The following is a 17,537-nucleotide window of genomic DNA, read 5'->3' as shown; positions in this document are numbered from 1 at the left end:
AGCAACATCAGAAAAAATGAAGTTGATAGCAATAATTTTAAGACATGATCATTATTTCCCACAAGTCATTTATGGCTAGATTTGGAAAGGTCTTCTCACGTAGCCATTGCAATGTGCATTGTCCATGACAGTGGTTTAGTACTAAGCAGTTACAGTGCTTCTTTCTGTAAACCTAGAGCAGTGCAGGATGTAAGAGCCACCACGCCTGTGCAAACCTGGAAGCCCCTCACCTCCCAGAGCTTCTACACATGCACAGCCCAGGGGAGGACGTGGGTGTCAGTGAGAGGCAGGGACAGGCAACACAAGCCTGGACGTCCCAGGAAAACTCCACTCCACAGCTAACCCATGCCAGTTCCCCAACAAGCCACCTCCAAGAAGACACGAGGAAATGCACAAGCTCCTTACCTCGTGGAGGTGCTGGGTGGCTGCAACCATTAATGCTGGCAAGGTGCCCGGGTCCAGCTGCGTCGTGATCTGTGGGGCAGAAGAGCAAGCGCTTGCGCGTGTGAGCTGACCGACCGATTTGCACAGGTATAATGCAGCTGTTGTGCAACACCGCTAGTGATTTATGTTTGCTATCTGCAGACAGGGCTGATGCCCAGGTTGCCTGCGGCATGCTTGCACGCACACGCACGCACGCCCCAGAGGGAGCGTGAAGTGGGGCCCTTGGATCTCAGTCAAGGCGGTGATTCAGCGGCAGAGCAGCGCGTGGCATCGGGAGCCGCTCGCCAGCTGCTTGTTGGGTGGGCTGGGGCCAGGTGACTTGTCTGAGCAGAGACAGACACCAGCGACTCGGGAGCCAGAGGAGAACAAAAGCATGAGTCCAACTTCAGTGTCCGTTCCCTTGACGCGCGACTTGACGACAGTTTGTAAAGCTATGTGGGAGAACAAAGTGGAAAGCATCTATTTTTCTGTCGTGGAGGGATGCTGAGCTCAAAACAAGACCTATTCCAAGAAACACAGAGTTCTGGCTTCTTTTTAGTCTTAATCCACCTCCTGCTACACACTCCTCTGCTCAAAACAGCACATACCTGCATAACATCACTTGCATGCGGGGCAGCCTTGTTTTGGTACAGGACCAGATTCAGGGAGGAAATTGGTTTCTGATGCTCTGAATGGCTGTGTAAATGAATGATGAATGAAGACACAGGCGAGCAGAGAGGTACAGGGAAGAAATTGATAAATAGAAGGGAGCACTGCGGAAAAAAACCAACGGGCTCTAAATTGCTTACACAAAATCCAGTAGTAATTTGCATGCTTAGTATTAGGTATTAATGGCATCTCTCCCCCTGCTGCACCGAAACGTGCTTTATATGCACAAATAAAGGAAACTACCAACCACCCGAGCGTTTGTGTTAGTTTTGGAGAACCCCCACGTTTAATTTCCAAGCTTAAAAGGAAATAAGAAACCTGGAGCTGAGGAGATCATTGCTGTTTCCTTCCAGAGCAATTCCACATGTTTGACATCTAATCTATTGTTTGTGTCAGGCAAACGGTGCCTGGACAACACACAGAGTGGGCTGCAGCAGTAACGCGGCTCGCAAACGCCTATGAGCCTTGGTGATTCATCGCTCAGAGGAGCTCTCGCTTTAATCACGGAGGACTGGCAGATGAGGAAGGCCATGAGGATTTATGACTTCAGGGCAGAGTGACAGCTGTCCCAGGTATCCCAGCCCAAAGCTACAAATCAATGCCTTTATTAGAAGGTGACAGCATTAGCGGTGAAGGGTCGAGCAACCCACGGCCCGCCAAACAAAACTGCCATGTGAGGAAGCAACCCTGCCTCATGCACAGAAAAATCAATCCGACATGAAAGCTGCCCAATGACTGAGGGCTGCATCCATAAGCTCAACTCTAGCTGAGGAAATCTCACCTCTTGAGCGTTGGGATGCCCATTTTATCACAGGTATTAAGAAGTGCAGCTCCTGAGGCCTGCGTGCTGTAGCCGGGGAGCGTCCCCCTGCCCAGCCAGCATCCCAGGGTGCCTGCTGCATCTCACCGCTCCACCTGGCCGGACCTCGCCACGTTCCCCTTCCTCCCACTTTCCTGTTTGAGAACAGCTCAGCATCCACAGCATGTTGTATGTGACAGACCGGCAGCTGCAGGACAGCTGCATCCCGTCCCTGCAAGTCAGGCCGAAATGGACTTTTCTCAAGAGCTTGTGGCCAGAGACCATAATTGGAAATTAAAAGACCTGGGCTCTGTAATCCCTTATGTGCACAGGTGAGGACTTTCCTTATCTGTGTGCCTCAGTTTCTAAATCTTTGAAGTGGAAAAGCCGCCTCTCCAGGCTGTTTATTCTCAAAAATTGATTTGAGGCCTTCAGCTGGGCACGAAGTGCTGCTGTTGGCAGCAGCTGTGGCCTGGCTATGCCTAGAAATAATGGGAAAGAACTCAGGAGGAACACCCCAGCCAGCCTTCCCAGCCCACAAGCACGCATTAACCGTGGCGTGTCAGCCCTGGCCTGCTACGAGGACCTGGCCACAGGGTGGCTGAGGCGGTCATTGCGGTGTCCTGTCAGCACAGTTTAAGGCCAGGTGATTTGTCCATTTGATTTCAGTTTTCAGTCGCTGTAAAAACAGCACAGGTAATCAAATGGAGAAAAACAAAGAGCTTGAAACCTTGCTTCCTGACTGCATGCCCTGCAGTTCTTTGCAGAGAGCAAAGTCAAAAGCAAGGTTGCGTTTACAAGCCGATGCCTGTTTTGTCATCGCAAAACACACTGACAGCACATCTAATTTAGAGATCTTGTCCACAGAGCTGAACGTCAATACAGGACAAGTGCCACCTCATGCTGCAAAGGCACAGCCAAGACACTTTGCCCGTGCAGGAGAGGACATGAAGCCAGGCGGCAGCAGCCCACCCAGCCTCCACCACCACCTCTGCTGAGGAGCACCCTCGCCAGGAAGCCTGCTGCAGTGTGTGGCCGCCCTCGCGGTAAAGGCACTTTGCCTCACGTCCTGTTTGACCCTCGGCACAACTTCGTGCCCTTCCCTTATGACGTTGCTGGCGGTAACCGGCAGGAGGTGAACCAAAGCCTGGCCAGGGTGAGCGGCTGGGAGTCTCAGGGCAGCTCCCAGTGACAGCCTCCTGATATTGCCTTCCCAGTGCCATGGGAAGTTCATCACCTGGGGGGAGCAAAGAGGACAAAAGAAGGAAACTGAGGGAATGGTCACTGACTTGAGATTCTGTTGTGTCCTTGTCACGTACAGTTTTACCATTTCATTAGGAAATCTTACGGGTTTTTGTTGAGCTCTGCCTCAACTGTTGAGGCAGCATCAGTAAACAGAAAAAAACATCAAAATTTCCAAATGGAAACGTGCTCATAGATACAAATCCCAGACATCAGCACTGCTGGAGCTTAGGGATTTGGTGCAATGTTTTCCTACTTTGACTTTCACTTCTCCAAGAGGTCACTTCCACCCATCACATACACAAAGCAGAATCTTACTTCTGAGGACGTCACCAGAGAGATGCAATTTTTCACTCACTGATGGAAGAGATGAGCCCTATCTTCCAAAACATTGCTGGGTCTCTAGTCAGTAATCAGAGAAAAAAAAAATCCTAAAAATATTTTGCCACTGATAAAACATAAAACAGTTTCCAACAAACGCTTAGAAATTACAAAATAGTAAAAATAACAAGCCAATGGTACCTTTGAAGTCCCAACAGCAACGTGAAGTCCGTTGTCTTGTTTTTCTTCAGAAAGAGAATTCCTGTGGTGCTGCCTCTGTATTCAAGGTGACTGGTTACGCAGCTAGTTCCTGAACTCTATACACTTCCAGCTGAAAGATCAGATGAAATGGACAAATGAGAAAGTTTCACTACAGTTGGGACTTCTGATCACAGAAGACTCCGTAACGTCAGTAGTTCCCAGAATAAGATGCCTGAGAATTGCAAAGAAAGACAGGAACATTCGACGTTGCCACGGCATTGCCAGGTGACTTGGTGGGGCAGACAGGAGTTTGCAGGCACACGAGGAAGCCAGCGGCTCTGCGGGTGGGGACACCACAGACCCCTGCCAGCATACCGCTTCAGTGCTGGAGAAACTCCAAATTTTCACTTGTTTCCCCACCAGGAAGGCCGTGAATAAGCATCCTTGGAAAACAGCCTGTTCCAAGACCTGACACACGACTATTTCTAACATTTTAGCAACCTGGGATTCTGGCTTTTTGGTTTTGGTCACTATTTCAGTAACATGTCTCAGATGTTTTGCTTTGCCTCTCAGCTTCAGACCCAATGCTGCATAGCCAGACGCTTGCAATATGCAACATCACAGACACCGGGAGAGCGCTGCATATACAATGGAAAAAATGCAGTGGTGACAAATACTTATCTATATACACACACATGTATTGACATTCAGGTGGGCATGTGCAGCTGAGGTTTTCAAGGCTGGCAGGTTAGTTACTCTTCTTCTGGCCTCAGAACTCTACAAGCAGCATTTCAGCAGAGCCCAGCAACCCACGGCCCTGTGACAAGGCTCAGGTGGGGAATTCACTGACCACAAGGCACCTCCGACAGCCTACAGCTCACCTAGCTTCCCAGCTGGCACAAAGCAAACATCACCTTTGCATCCACAGGCCATTACACTTGACTTTCGCACCCACTGCTAGCATCCTCCTAAATAAACATGCTAGTAATGAGGAAGGAAGGAGAGGGGAGGATTAGGCGGAAAAGCAGCACCTGCGCACCTCCACTGAGCTGCCTGGTTACTACGTCCTGGTACGAAGGTGGTCTGGGAGGCTTCATGATGGATTGCATGTCACCTGCGAGAGCTCGCTCCATCCTCACCAACACGGAAAGCGGTCCTTAAACCCCCAGCAGCTGAAGCCCTGCCATCCGCCAGGCAGAGGAGCGCACCATCCTCCCATCCACTTGGCCAGTGTGGGAGCCCCAACGCTGAGCATAAGGTGCAACTATTTTGTTTGTGCACAACTCTGGCTAGGAAACAGCAGCCAGTGCCTGGTGTGCTGCGCGGCACTCCCAGCTGTGCTGGAAGCACATCTGAGCTCAAGGGCTCCCAGCCGCCCGGCACGCGGCTCTCCCGACCAGGCAGAGAGAGCTGCTGCTGCCTGCGGTGGGATTTCTCAGTTTTCTGACCTGCGAGCACAACTCAGTCATAAAGCAGCTTGGGAAGAGGGCAGTGTCCTTTAGGCTTCCATTTGTAGACATGCAAATACTACTATAACCTGATTAATCTTTTCTCCCCCTTCTACGTTGCCCATCACATAGGGCAAAAAGTGGGAATGTTTTTGGTCTTCCTTCACTAGCTGCGTTAATTTTTAATTTAAAGCCACAGTTACACCAAGGAGATGGATGGATTTGATTCAAACTTTACTCAAACATCCTCTGACTGAGCTTTGAGTAGTATGTACTGGCTGTGACTGCAAAAACCCATCTTCCAAAAGCATTCCCCACTCAGAGTTTGTGCAGCTTTGCTGACAGGAGCCCCCTCCCCACCTTTAGCCCCCGATGGGGTAACTTCGCTGGCTGTTCACGCTGGTCCCCACGCTGCTCACTCTGGCGAGGTACAGACCAAGCTGTGCCAAGCAAACCCCTGTACCTCAGTCACCATGGCAGTGTGTGGCTGCCTTGCCCACGCTGCAAATTCTCCACAGGTCACACCTGTGGCCAATAAGGCCTGAGGGAGAGAGCAGCAGGAAAACAGGTCATTAACTGAGCAAACACACTGATGCCACGAGGAAGCATTTGGCAGAGAGAGACAGCCGTGCTGCATTGCCTTCCAGTGCCTCCATCGGCGCGGGCACCACTGGCTGTTTTCCTCCCCACCACCATCCTCGCCCAGCCACTGCTGCGTATCCCAGTGGGGCAGGACACGGGGCTGACCCGCGTGGGCTCCTCTCCCCACGGCAGCCACCAGCTGGGCTCTGCAGGAGCGGGGCCACACGCCCGCGCCAGGGCTCGCTGGGGACCAGCCCCGTGACTTGGGCGAAATGAAACACTTGGCCGTCTGGCATATCGCTCCGTTCCCCACCAACGGCACAAATAGTCACTGTGCGATGCACAAACACCGGGATCTATTATTGGCACCTCTTCTTGGCTCGCCGTCGTGACGTGCAACCCGCACGCAAGTGTTAGTGCCCTTATAAGGCTCCCAGCACAAACTTAAATTTGTTATCCTCTGGCCGATGATACAAACTGCAATCTCAGTAGCATACGGCATGGGGAGGTGGGAGATTTTCTTGGCTCTGTGGTGAGAGAGAGAAATTAAAAAAAGGAGCCTACAATGCTGAGTCACTGTGACAAATAACTTACTATGGCATACATTCAGGGTTTAGCAAAGAGGCAGCTGAGAGTGAGTCAGTGACTGACTAGTGCCTCCTAGATTTTCCTCCTTGGGAAAGATTCAATTTAATGTAACGAAGCGCTGGCAAAAAGTAGTTCTCAGTGTTACCATTACCAAGTCAATATCACTAATTACACATGTGGTTAAAACAGTCAAATTACATTACGTATTGTGGAATACATGCATGGTGTTTGGTGTATAGCATCACCCATTACAAAGCAATAAGTTCCATTAAAAATATGGGTTTTCACATGTGGGGAAATATGGCCAAACTTCAAATGTTTGGCCGTGTTATTTCAAGCATCTCCCCTCTTTTGGTTGCTTGACTTCTCAGCCTTATCAATGTCTTATTTAGCATTCTGGTTTAGTAGTCTGTCGCACAATTTATACCGAACTAGAGAGTTTTGCAACCAAAAAAAGACTGAGTGCAAAACAGTTTTGAGGTGGAAGTTGCACAGATGTCACAATCCACCAAAACACTTAGTCCCTGTAAAGTCAGATTTGCATGTGCTGAATCATGGCCAAAGCTATTCTTGTTTTGTTGTTGCTGCTGTGTTTTTCCCTCCTCCCTCCGGCCAGGCAGACAAGGTCTCACCCAGAGAAGCAGCTTGCTCAGGACCCCACACCCATCAGGTCTCCATTACGTTGCCCTCGTCCCCTTCCACAGCTCCAGCTCCTCTACCTGCCTCTGACAGCAACCTAAAACCGGGAGCAGCCCCGCAGTGGCTAAAAATCTGGAGACAGCCCCTTCCTACTTGTACAACCCCCCTCCCTTCCTGGCACAGCTCCTGATTAAATTCCCAAGTGTTCACACAGCTTCCTCCTGCCCCGTGACAGGCACTGCTCCCTTTGGGAGGCTGCTCGCTGCCTCTCTGAACACGAGCACCAGGGAAAAATTTCCAAGGCAGGTCTGTCACCCAAGAGCCAGGGAAGCCGGGGCCAGGCTGGGCCACCCTGCAGTCCTCGCAGTGTGCTGCTGCTCCGGCCGATCCCTTCTATCTGCGCCTCATTTTCTCCTGACAGAGAGGGTTTTGCATCAGCCCTGAAATTCCTAAGATACTATGCTAACCGGTACACGATGGGGAAGATTATAACTGTTCACAAGCGGACCACAACCAGGTGGAAGGAATTTCCTATCTTCTTCTTCCACCTGAGCCATGGGGCTCAGCCTGGTAAGGGGAAGGGTTTTGCCTCAAGTAAGTCCAGCTGGGATGCTGCAGTCAGGCCATCCTTTCTGAGAACAAATAAAGGCATAGAATAATCCACTGTTCACTTGAAATGTTAATTAGTGAGTGAATTATACTCATGCTGTTCCTGTCTGACGGCTGGCTGCTAAAGAAGTGTAATTAGATATTCATCTCTGTTGTCCAACTTGTATGATCTACAGTGGCCCAGTTGCTCATGAATGTGTGCATAAAGCTGGTCAAATATTTTTGCATGATGCTTTTGTATGTTTCTTAAAAGAATGTCTTTTTCCCCCTAAAACAAAGCTTTTCTTGAGAAATGGTGATATCATCCACAATTTCACTATCTTTTTTTAGCCAAGCGCATCTCTGTCAAACCCTGCAGGACAAAGGGCCTCCTTACTTCCACTGCGGCCCCACCAAAGCACGTTACCAGCCCCCCCCCGGAAAACCCCCACTGCTCTCCCAGGCAGGGCTGTGGGGCAGCCCAGGGCTTCCCCCAGGGAATAGGGCAGGCAGCGGGACTGGTGCTCAATGCACTGTGCCAGCATCAGGTCCTCCATGGCTGCTGACAGACTCGAAGCCAGGCTATGAAGTGATCCTACAGTGGACAAGAACGTACAGTTGTGACCAAAAGTCCTCTTTTAAGGAGGAGCTGTCTTCTCTCTCTGAAGATCACACACAGACCCTTCTTTTAAGAGCAAATTCATATAATTTTAAATAAAAAAGTACTCGTGTTTTTTTTTTTTTTCAGGCAGTTATGAAGAGCAGCTCTCAGATATGACCTTTCCAAAATGCCTGCCAGCGATCAACTATAACACAAGAGATCTCAGTAATATTTTTCTAATGCAGAGTGAAGAGCAGCCAACTTCCCATAGAAAAGGAGGAGGATTTTCTCAAACTAATTTTATTTCCTTATCTTTAGTCATCTGCTGAAAAGAAAACACTAAATATATTCCCCAGTCTACTCCTTCCAGTGATAGCTCGAAGGAGTAAAGAACCATATGCTCCTTCAGCTGATCTATACTGTCTCCATGACAATGCACATTTACAAAGTTTGCTCCCCACAACTCTGTAGCGTGCGCTCTGGCTGCTCACGGTGCAGGATGCGGGCCAGCTGCCCGGCCCAGCTGGTGGCACCGGCGGCCACCACCGTGGTGGCTGGGCTCTGTTCACCCGCCTGCTGCCACCCGAGGGGCTGTGCTGCTGCAGGTGCTCTAGGAGAGGCCATCCCGCTCCACACAGTGCGCCCAGACCCCTGGCTGGTGCCTGTCGCTGAGCTGGTGGCACAGCCGCGCGGCTCGGCCTACACACTGGCCGAGGTGCTGAGGCGGCAGGTCCCTCCCACCTCTGTACGGGCACTAACACGTGAAACACCTTGAAAGGAGAAATGGTTTTAGCTCGTTTTAACCAGTCAGAAAATCTTAGTGAATTTACACAGAAAAAATGTCTTCCTTAAAGCGTGCTTTTGCTTACGCAGCAGCAGGTTTGAGCCTGGCCAGTGCAGCTCCAGGGGGTGAGGGCCACACTGCTTCCTCGGCAGAGATGCTTAGAGATGCTTGGCTGGGGCCAGGTGCTGGGAACAGCCTTAGAGGTCCTGGGACCCCAGCAGGGCAGGATGTGGCAGAAGCCCTATGGTACTTACAATCTCAGCCCCTAGGGATTAATTTTTATTGATGTTTACTGATGTTAGCTGCAGTTTGTGCCACAAGGCAGCGTGCTGTGTGATGTGCACACCACATGAATGGTAAAGGAGCAGCCTGGCAGGGCATGCAGGCTGGGGCACCTGTGAAATTGAGGGATCCCTTCCAAAACAGCATTACAAGAGGTCGTATTCAGTAAGTCTTCCTTCCCAGGTACGGCAGGGTACCAACAACCTCCCATCACTAGCTTTATGCTCCAGGTGCATCACACCACGATAACCGGGCAGCCAACACAGCAGCCATCCTGGGCTCCTACCCCATGAAAAAGCCTAGAAAACATCTCATCTGTGACCACCAAGTGCTACCAACACCCAGGGAAGACACCAGTCAACAAAAAGGCAGCTGTGACCACCCCATCTGCCACCCAGACCAGCCAGGACAATGTTGGGGAAAGACCCTGCACCCTTGCAAAGAGGAGAGGCTGTGGGCAGTTTCACACTTGGCCCTTCCTACCTGCTGCTTGTTTCTTGAGAAGAGTTAAGAAAGGGTCAGAAATGCTGGCAGGTGGGCGGCAGCATGAGAATGGGGCTGATATTGCATCTGTGGGACTTAAGCACGTCACCCATGATCAGGACGTCTGATCCCAGAGGTGCAGGTGACCAGCCCCGCTGGCTGGGGCAGCTCCTGCTGCCCAGAACTGGAGACATGACGGGCCTCTCCTCTACACTCCTTTAATGCCATTACGTCCCTGTATTTTCCCATCTCACTTGCAAAAGTTACATACCAAACAACATAAGGAAGTTGGGATTTACCTCCAACCAGCTAAACCAGCATGCCCAGCTTATTGACTAGCTTAATGGACAAGAAACTTTCTATTACGATGTAATAGAAGAAAAGCATTCAGGAACAGGCTGCGTCTGGGCCACAGGCTGTCAATTGGCAGCCTCCACTTCAACAAGTGCAGAAAGACGTTATATTGTTATTTTCAGAGCCCGTGTGTTTCACTATTCCCTGATCGGTACAATAGCTGTCAGCACTCCTGTTTTGAATTTCACACATTTGCTTAATCAGAAACCAACAAAAATATACAACCGGCTGCAGTGGCGCATGAGACAAATTCTTGCTTTATCAAGGAGTTACCCAAGATACGGGTTGCAGATCAGGTTAACCCCACGTAATCATTTTTAAAATGGAATTATAGTACATGTTTAAAATCAGTAATAAAAACCTCAGCTGGCTAAGAAGTCTATATTTAAAAATTAAGAAAAACAACATTTATTTTAAAGGAAACCTGACATATATTTTGAATTGTCAGAATGAAACATTTTTTTCCCCACTTCACAACCCCATAGACTGACCTAGGCAGCCAAATCTCTACGAATTTATCAGATGTCTTGATTTCTCCTGGACTGGCACTTTTCCATCAGAAGCCTGTCCCACTGAAGGTCTCCCCGGCTGCAATGCCCACTGCTCACATACCCCCGAGCGGACCCCGGGAGCTGGCAAGCACCAGCTTCTTCCACAGCTTTCTGCTGCTCAGCTCCTCCCAGTCTTTGGCCTCACAGCAGCCAGGCCCAGGATGCTGCTTGCAAGCTGTCTCAACATCCCTCTGACGTCTGTAAATATATGCCAAGTTCTAATTATGCTTGACAGTCTTCTGCAAATTCTGACTCTTTCTCCCCCCTCTTTGAAAATGCCAGATTTCTCCTGAAGTCTATTTAGAGGGAGTAAAATGAAGGCTTTTCTAATTAGAGACGAGTCTTCAGTTATCCCTTCACCTCCTGTACCAGGAGCAAAGATGAATTCTGCCAACAAGGAGTCACATCTAGACTAGTCTACCAGCATTATGCAATGGAAGGAGGTGTGCTGCGCAAGATCAGGTTTCTGCTGGGAGCGGAGACAGCTCAGAGTCACAGCTTCCTCTTCAAGCCTCCAAAACTCACAGATTCATGAAGACTTGGTTTCCCAGTGCAAAACAACCCTCTTTCAGGGAGAAAGAGCCAGCGCTGCCTAGGCTCTGCTAATCTCCCTGTTTAGCAGGAAAGCACACGGGGCCTGTTGTGCCAGAAGCTTGGGAGGCAGTGCCCGGAGTTATTTGGTGCCTCTGGAAGCTCCCCAGTGACTGACAACATGAAGGATTCAATGTGTACGCCCAAGCATCAAGCAAACACTGTCTATTAAGAAGTTTAAGGGGAGGAAATGCTTTCCAGACACACAAGCCTTTTCTAAGGGAATTGCTACTCTGTAGGATGTCAGACACATAATGCTGATGCCATAAATGTCACTATACAGCAGTTCTCATTCAGAAAATATATGATCGATGTCAAGAAAACCCAGTGAAATATATATATTCATTTTAATTCCCCTTAACCCTGCCCCTTTCTCCAGGGCTTTGAGGAACACGCTTCAGGAAAAGCTTTGAAGAGTCATGGAAGAAAAAAAAAAATATAAAAAAAATAATCAATCTCCTCCAGCTTTTGGGGGTGGGAAAAGCTAAAACTCGCTGCATTGTATCAGGGTTCGAGGAAGGAGCACAGCCCTGGAAGACAGCACCCACGTGTGGCTGGCACCTTCATGGGCTGGGGGTGCAGTGACAGACAGGTCCCAGGGGCTTATCAGGCATTTTTGCCAGGAAAGATTTCAGCCCAGAGCCTGGTGGAAAAAAGCATCAGAGTAAGTAGAAGAGTTGCTAGCTTCCTGCCCAGCAGCTCATGCAAAATTGTGTCCCAATTAAAATATGTGTGTTTTTTCCTCTTCTGTTTGGGGCATATACACAGTGAAAAGCAGAGGGAGGCAGGGAGGCTTTACAAGTCCTTGGTCAAACCAATGCAAGCGAATGGACATGTGTGAACAGCCACAAGTCCTGAGCCCGCATGGTCAGCAGCATCTCGTGGTTCCCATACCACTGAGCTCTGTCTGGGACCAGCCTGCGCCCCCTCACTTCCCCTGGCTTCAGCAACCCTGGCCAGGGGAAGGTGCTCCCCCAAATCTACAAAAACAAAACCTATTTTCCTCTTTTCTTTTTCCTATTTACCCTGTTCCTTTTACATTCACCTAAGCCAGAAACTCTGCTATGTTGATTAATTTCAGCCCTGCAGGAATTTCTCCAGAGGCTGAAGCTGAGTGGCCACAGCACCAAGACGCTGGCTTGCTGGGGCTGCTCTGCATCAGACCCCCACAGCCATGTGGTAAGGGACAGCAACAATCCTGAAACCCTCAGAGCCTGGAGACACAAGCTAGACAAAGAAAATATTAGTGTCTTCATTAAGCGTGGAGATTAAGATCCTGATTTATTTTATTCAGTTGCCTCTGGCTCCCTTCAGTCAATAGGGAGAGAGAGACAGCTCCAAGGGTGACCCAAACCAAGTCGGATTAAATGCCCTGGAGATGTGCCTACGCAACTCCCTAGACTATATAGGGGGCTTAAAGCTATGGTCCTCCTGTTTTAGATGTGTTTGTCAAGTGGGGGTTTATCCAGGTGAGCTAACGTCTCAAGACTGCATCACGGCTGGGTTCAAGGCGAAAACCTGAGGCTGGAGGAAGAGTTGTGCCTTCGTGCTTGGAAACCCAGGCCAAGACCCCAACAGAAGAGCCAGTCCCCCCATTTTACTGTATTACTTATGCACTTTATGGTCACCAAGAAGGTTTTTTTTTTTCCATACCTCTTGCTAAGTGACTCCCTGGAGTGGGCTGTTTGTCCCCCCAGCAGAAAATAAAGAGTCACACCAGCAGCAGAGGGTGTGGGGGCAGACGCTTTTTGGGCATCAGTACTGGCAGTTTTTAGAGCCTCCAAATGAGTAGGCGACTGTGCTGAGGCTCTTTCTCCCACCACAAATCACGAAGCCAAATATCTCAGCTGCACTGCATGTCTGCAGGAGCTCCTCCTCCAGTGTTGGTTAGTGTGGGAAGGGCTCTGTTGGCACGCAGCTCACCCGCACGCTTGCGTGCCTGTGGACAAAATTAAGGCAAGCCCCTGTGCATGTTCAACATGCACGCATGCACTAAGACCTGCTGCCACTTGTAGCCTGCCTGGCTTCACAAGAGCAACCCAGAGCACTCCAAGCACTGGGACTATGTGCCCACAGCCAAGCCCTCTGGGGATGTGTGAGTAGTCCTGTGCAGGGAGCAGGAAGACATGAGCATCAGGGCACCAGAGTGCAGAAGTTTCCTATTGCTTCTTCTGAGAGGGAAACAAATTAGCTCAAGGTAGTAGAAACAGATGTACTTACATATCCTACACCCTTTAAAAGAAAGGCCCTTCTAGTGAAGCAGATGGGTTTAAGTGCCATTCAAAGCAATTCCTGCTTTACCCAAGAAAGCCCCACACAGGCTTTACATGTGGACTACCCAAGCAGTGTAAACAAGAAAGGCTCTGGCCACACGTCTCTAGCATCACACAAAGCCTAACATCACGTGAAAGCAAAGCCAATGGAGTTGAGGAAAACAACCCCTACATCCTTGAACCTCATGCAGTATCACTGACTTTGAGCTGCCTGTGATTAGGAATGGAGCTTAGTTCTCCACTACTGCTTCTTTCTTTTTCTGCTCACATCTTTTGATACCCCACCCTCAGGGAGACCTCTTTAGGAACACATAACAGGATGGCTCCAGTGGTTCTTCTGAATTCTGAAGACCACTGCAAAAGGTGAGGATAATTTCACAAATAAACAATCACACAAAGAGAAGTCGTCATTATAGATGTCACGTCTCTAAACTCTTCAATGGACACAGCTAAGCCACAGGTTTAGCAGCACTACCTTGGCCACATGGCACCTTCCCCTATGTTCATTTTCTTCAGGGACCAGAAGAATTAAAGCAACACAGTAAGCTTCATGGGTTTCCTTTTTTTGTCTTCCCTTCTTTCGCAATCATGTACTGCGGACTAGGGTCATAGCCAACACTTACTATAGGCCCATTCATGGGGAATTATGCGGAAGACAAATAACATCTAATTTCTTGTTGTGTTCAATGAAAAGGTGCTAGACACAGGAAAAACGTGGGGTTATTTGTTCACTTCCAGTCAAGGCACTACTTAACAGCTAAAACTTTAGTAAAACAAAGCAGTAGAAGAGAGAACAGTCAGACTTTGTCAGACTGGTCAATGTGCACGGATAAAAGATTAGCCTGAACAAAGTCTAGAGAGAAAGACATCCTCTTGTCCCTCCTCCGTGCCAGCTACCACAGCCGCTCAGCTCTCACTGCTGCTGCCATTTCAGAAGTGACAGCTTTCAGGAGAGCCAGGACTGGTTTGCAATGCTGAGCTGAGGGAAACACACGCAAGCTACAGCTGAACACAGAAACAAAGCAGACTAAGATATTTTTAAAAGAACAAAAAAGAGCCCTAAGGTAATAGAAGAGCGGAGTCAAGACAAAATGCTCCCAGCAATGAAAAGAAGGCTGCAGCTTTGGCTCACTGCTTAAGTCAGTGTTTAAGAAAGAAAGCCTAACACAAACAGAAATGAGGAGGCAGGGAATGCTCAACATACCTGCTGGTGGCAATGCTAAAAGCATTGAAGGGTCACCTCTTGTAGAAAAGAGCATTCCTGGGGGACGGCTGCTCTGTCTGCTTATATGTATGAATGTCCCCACCACCAGCACTCGTTTACTTTTGTTAACAGAGTATACTTGAGCCTTTTCCTGCAAGCACTTACACCTGTTTCCTGTAAGGGTGGTGATAGTGCTTGCAGGCTTCTCATACAGTCAAGTAGGCTAGAGATCAGCTGGCCCCTCGTGAACAATACCTGCTAATAGTCCTTGTGTGCTGGGTACCCCACCTGTTCTGCTCCGGACATCGCTCCTACTAAACAGTGCCCTTATAACACTGGAGGAAGGAAAGGGGTAGCACATCGAAACCACCTCCTCATTGTCACTTCCATCTCTCAAAAGTCACCCACACCATCCAGCCTGCAGCCCCATGGTTGTTAACAGCACCGAAGTCACACAACCCCTTCTATGAAAAGAACAAAACAAAGCAGTGTTTTCAGCTGAGAAAGAAGAAAATTGTTTGTAATTATAAGGCCAAATAAACCTGCCTGCTCATTGCTAAATGTTACAGAGATGCAGGGGTAGGTGAGCATGAAGCTCGGGGATAAGCATGGACAAGCTGACAAAACTAATGAAGCCAATGTTTCTTGTACACTTGGGACAAAAGCTGCTAAAATATAGCTACAGTAATGGTAGGATCAGACAATGCTTTGGGGCATTTTCATAGGAGAAAAAATTTGCTCAAATTTTCAGTCTTCGTTCTGCACGTGTTTCTCCATCCAGATCTCCAGTGGTGTTTTGGACAGTGTGTTTTCAGAGCCAGTCCTGGCTCATTGAGTGAGACCTGTCTGCAGCAGGAGGATGGATAAATATGGGACAGGCTGTCAGGAGCTGAAAGGATGCAGTGTACTCTTCTGACAGGGTCTGTACAGGTTTTCTGTGACAACAATGATCAGAAGATTTTGCAAATGAGAATTTCTAGAGAAGGGTGGTTTTATTTTTATGATTTTTTTTAAATGAATGCCTTTTAATATAGCAGCTTTCCACATAAAGATGCAGAGCCATTTTGCTGTACAGATTAATCAAGCTTGTTCTAAGATACTCTGTTTTGATCATAGATGAATTTGTACAGGTGTAACTCTTCTCATCTCTGTGTAAATACTCCTGACTTACACTGCTCACCTACACAGTGAAACCTGAACTGGGACTGGGTCTTCAGTGTGGGTTCCTGGCTTTGGGATAGGCTGTAACCATCATCGTCTGGTTCTAACAGAACAGGGACGTGCAGCAGAGTCCTTTTAATGCGTGTGTATCATGATATCCAATTCAGAAACGCATGCACAAGTGTAAATACTCTACCACTGACTTAAACAATCTGGAAAAACATTACTGAGAAGGTATAAGACAGTAGCAGAGCACAGGGAGAAGTGCAATGTACTTGGTGAGTGCAAGCCTAAAATAAATTAAATACTTCAAGTGAATAACAAACTGGAATTTCACCAACTCAGTGTTTTATTCAAAAGGATGAAAATGAGGGATAGTTGAAGCTGGCATCAGAGTAATGTACAAAATTCCAAAGGAAAGAACTTTGACAACGGAAAGAGGAATCTGTGAACCACCTGAATTTCAGAGAAAAATCAGTTTCAGGTACATGGTAGTCACCTGAGAACAAATGCGGTTATAAATGCAGTTAAATGCATTATAATGACGCCATCAGAGGGATTTGGCAAAAGCTAGAGAATGACTGAAACTAAGGCATGAGGAAAGAAGAATGGCTGTTAAATACCAAGCCACAATCAGATATCATTTATCATGATGTTGGTTTTCAGACCAGAAATGATAACAAATACTTCAACTGAGTATTCATGAATATTAGAAAAAAATGTTTAGGAAATAAAAAGTTATGTGAGGAGAAAACAAGGTTTCATTACAAGGTAGGTCTGTATTTCTCCCAAGGTACTTGCAGAGCACCCACTGATTTCTGTGGTGAAGGTGCTCAGGCTATTTATGTTAATCTGAAGCTCCAGATAAGAAGCAGGACCCACAATTTGTGTTACCAAGGGATGAACTAGGGTCTCTTCCTAGGGTTTATGTAGCCCATTTGTTCTAGGGAATCTGAGAGAATAAATAGGTTCTCCTCCCTGTTGAATTACAAAAAAAAAAAAAAAAAAAAAAGTGAGTTTTGGGCCACATCAATGGTACTGTTTTGTTTGCTTACTTGAGACATAGTGGGGAAGCTCGATGTCATCTGATTTCTGGAGGCATTCCTCGTAAGCTGTAGAGGGATGAAACTTGCAGCCTTTAACTAGGGTGACAAACAGAATTGAATCCATAACAAGAGGAGGAAATCCTTGTAGGGTTTTTTCTTCCAGATGTTCATTCAAACATTTGAGTTAAACGGTGTTAGCATAAAAAAAAAAAAAAAAAAAAAAGAGCTTAAAACAGTCTAACCAAAATCACTCTTAATCGGGTTTTGTTTCCATGGCACCTTTGATGTCATAAGCCTAATAGCTCCCCAGTGATCTATAGAGTCTTCCAGGAAAAAAAAAATGGCTAGACAACCTGAATGCCAAATGTTGAACACACACTTAAAAATATCCTTTCGGAAGAGTTTTCAGGCCTCCCTTCTCTTTTAAGAATCAAGGGAAACCAAAAATCCAACCAGGAATTTCCCCCCGCACACCCACCCACCCTGCATATCACCAGAAATCTGTGCACAACAGTTTCAATGTATGGAGTCCTACTAATATATTATTAAACTGCAGAGGAAATGCATAAAAAGACTTATAAAAATAGCAGTAAAACACTTTTTTTAAAATCCATTCTACAGATGCAAAATCTCAAGAAACATCTTTCTGTCAAAACTGAAACAGATTGTGGTGTTCAGCAGCACATTTCTTTGCTAGGGAAGCATTC

General features: G+C 47.8%; 1 protein-coding gene across 6 annotated transcripts in view; it reads right to left on the bottom strand.

Annotated features, from left to right (window-relative positions):
• Nucleotides 1-15,788, bottom strand: part of BDNF (brain derived neurotrophic factor) — a 64,652-nt gene extending 48,864 nt beyond the window's left edge. Inside the window, exons 1-4 of one of the 6 annotated variants that reach the window (XR_014584985.1) lie at nt 14,624-15,167; nt 5,464-6,212; nt 3,656-3,785; nt 406-474 (exon numbers count right to left, since the gene is read on the bottom strand). The gene's annotated coding sequence lies outside the window, so the exon portion shown is untranslated. Of the gene's footprint in view, nt 1-405; nt 475-497; nt 3,129-3,451; nt 3,536-3,655; nt 3,786-5,463; nt 6,213-14,623 lie in introns of those variants that run through there. The other 5 variants (XR_014584984.1, XR_014584986.1, XR_014584983.1 and 2 more) reach the window with 5 other exon arrangements.
• Between the last annotated feature and the right edge of the window lie 1,749 nt (nt 15,789-17,537).

The sequence above is a fragment of the Anser anser genome (genome assembly GCF_964211835.1).
Source record: "Anser anser genome assembly, chromosome: 5".
Taxonomy (NCBI): domain Eukaryota; kingdom Metazoa; phylum Chordata; class Aves; order Anseriformes; family Anatidae; genus Anser; species Anser anser.
Note: the sequence above shows the minus strand (reverse complement) of the source record. Positions and strands in the feature narration are given on the sequence as shown.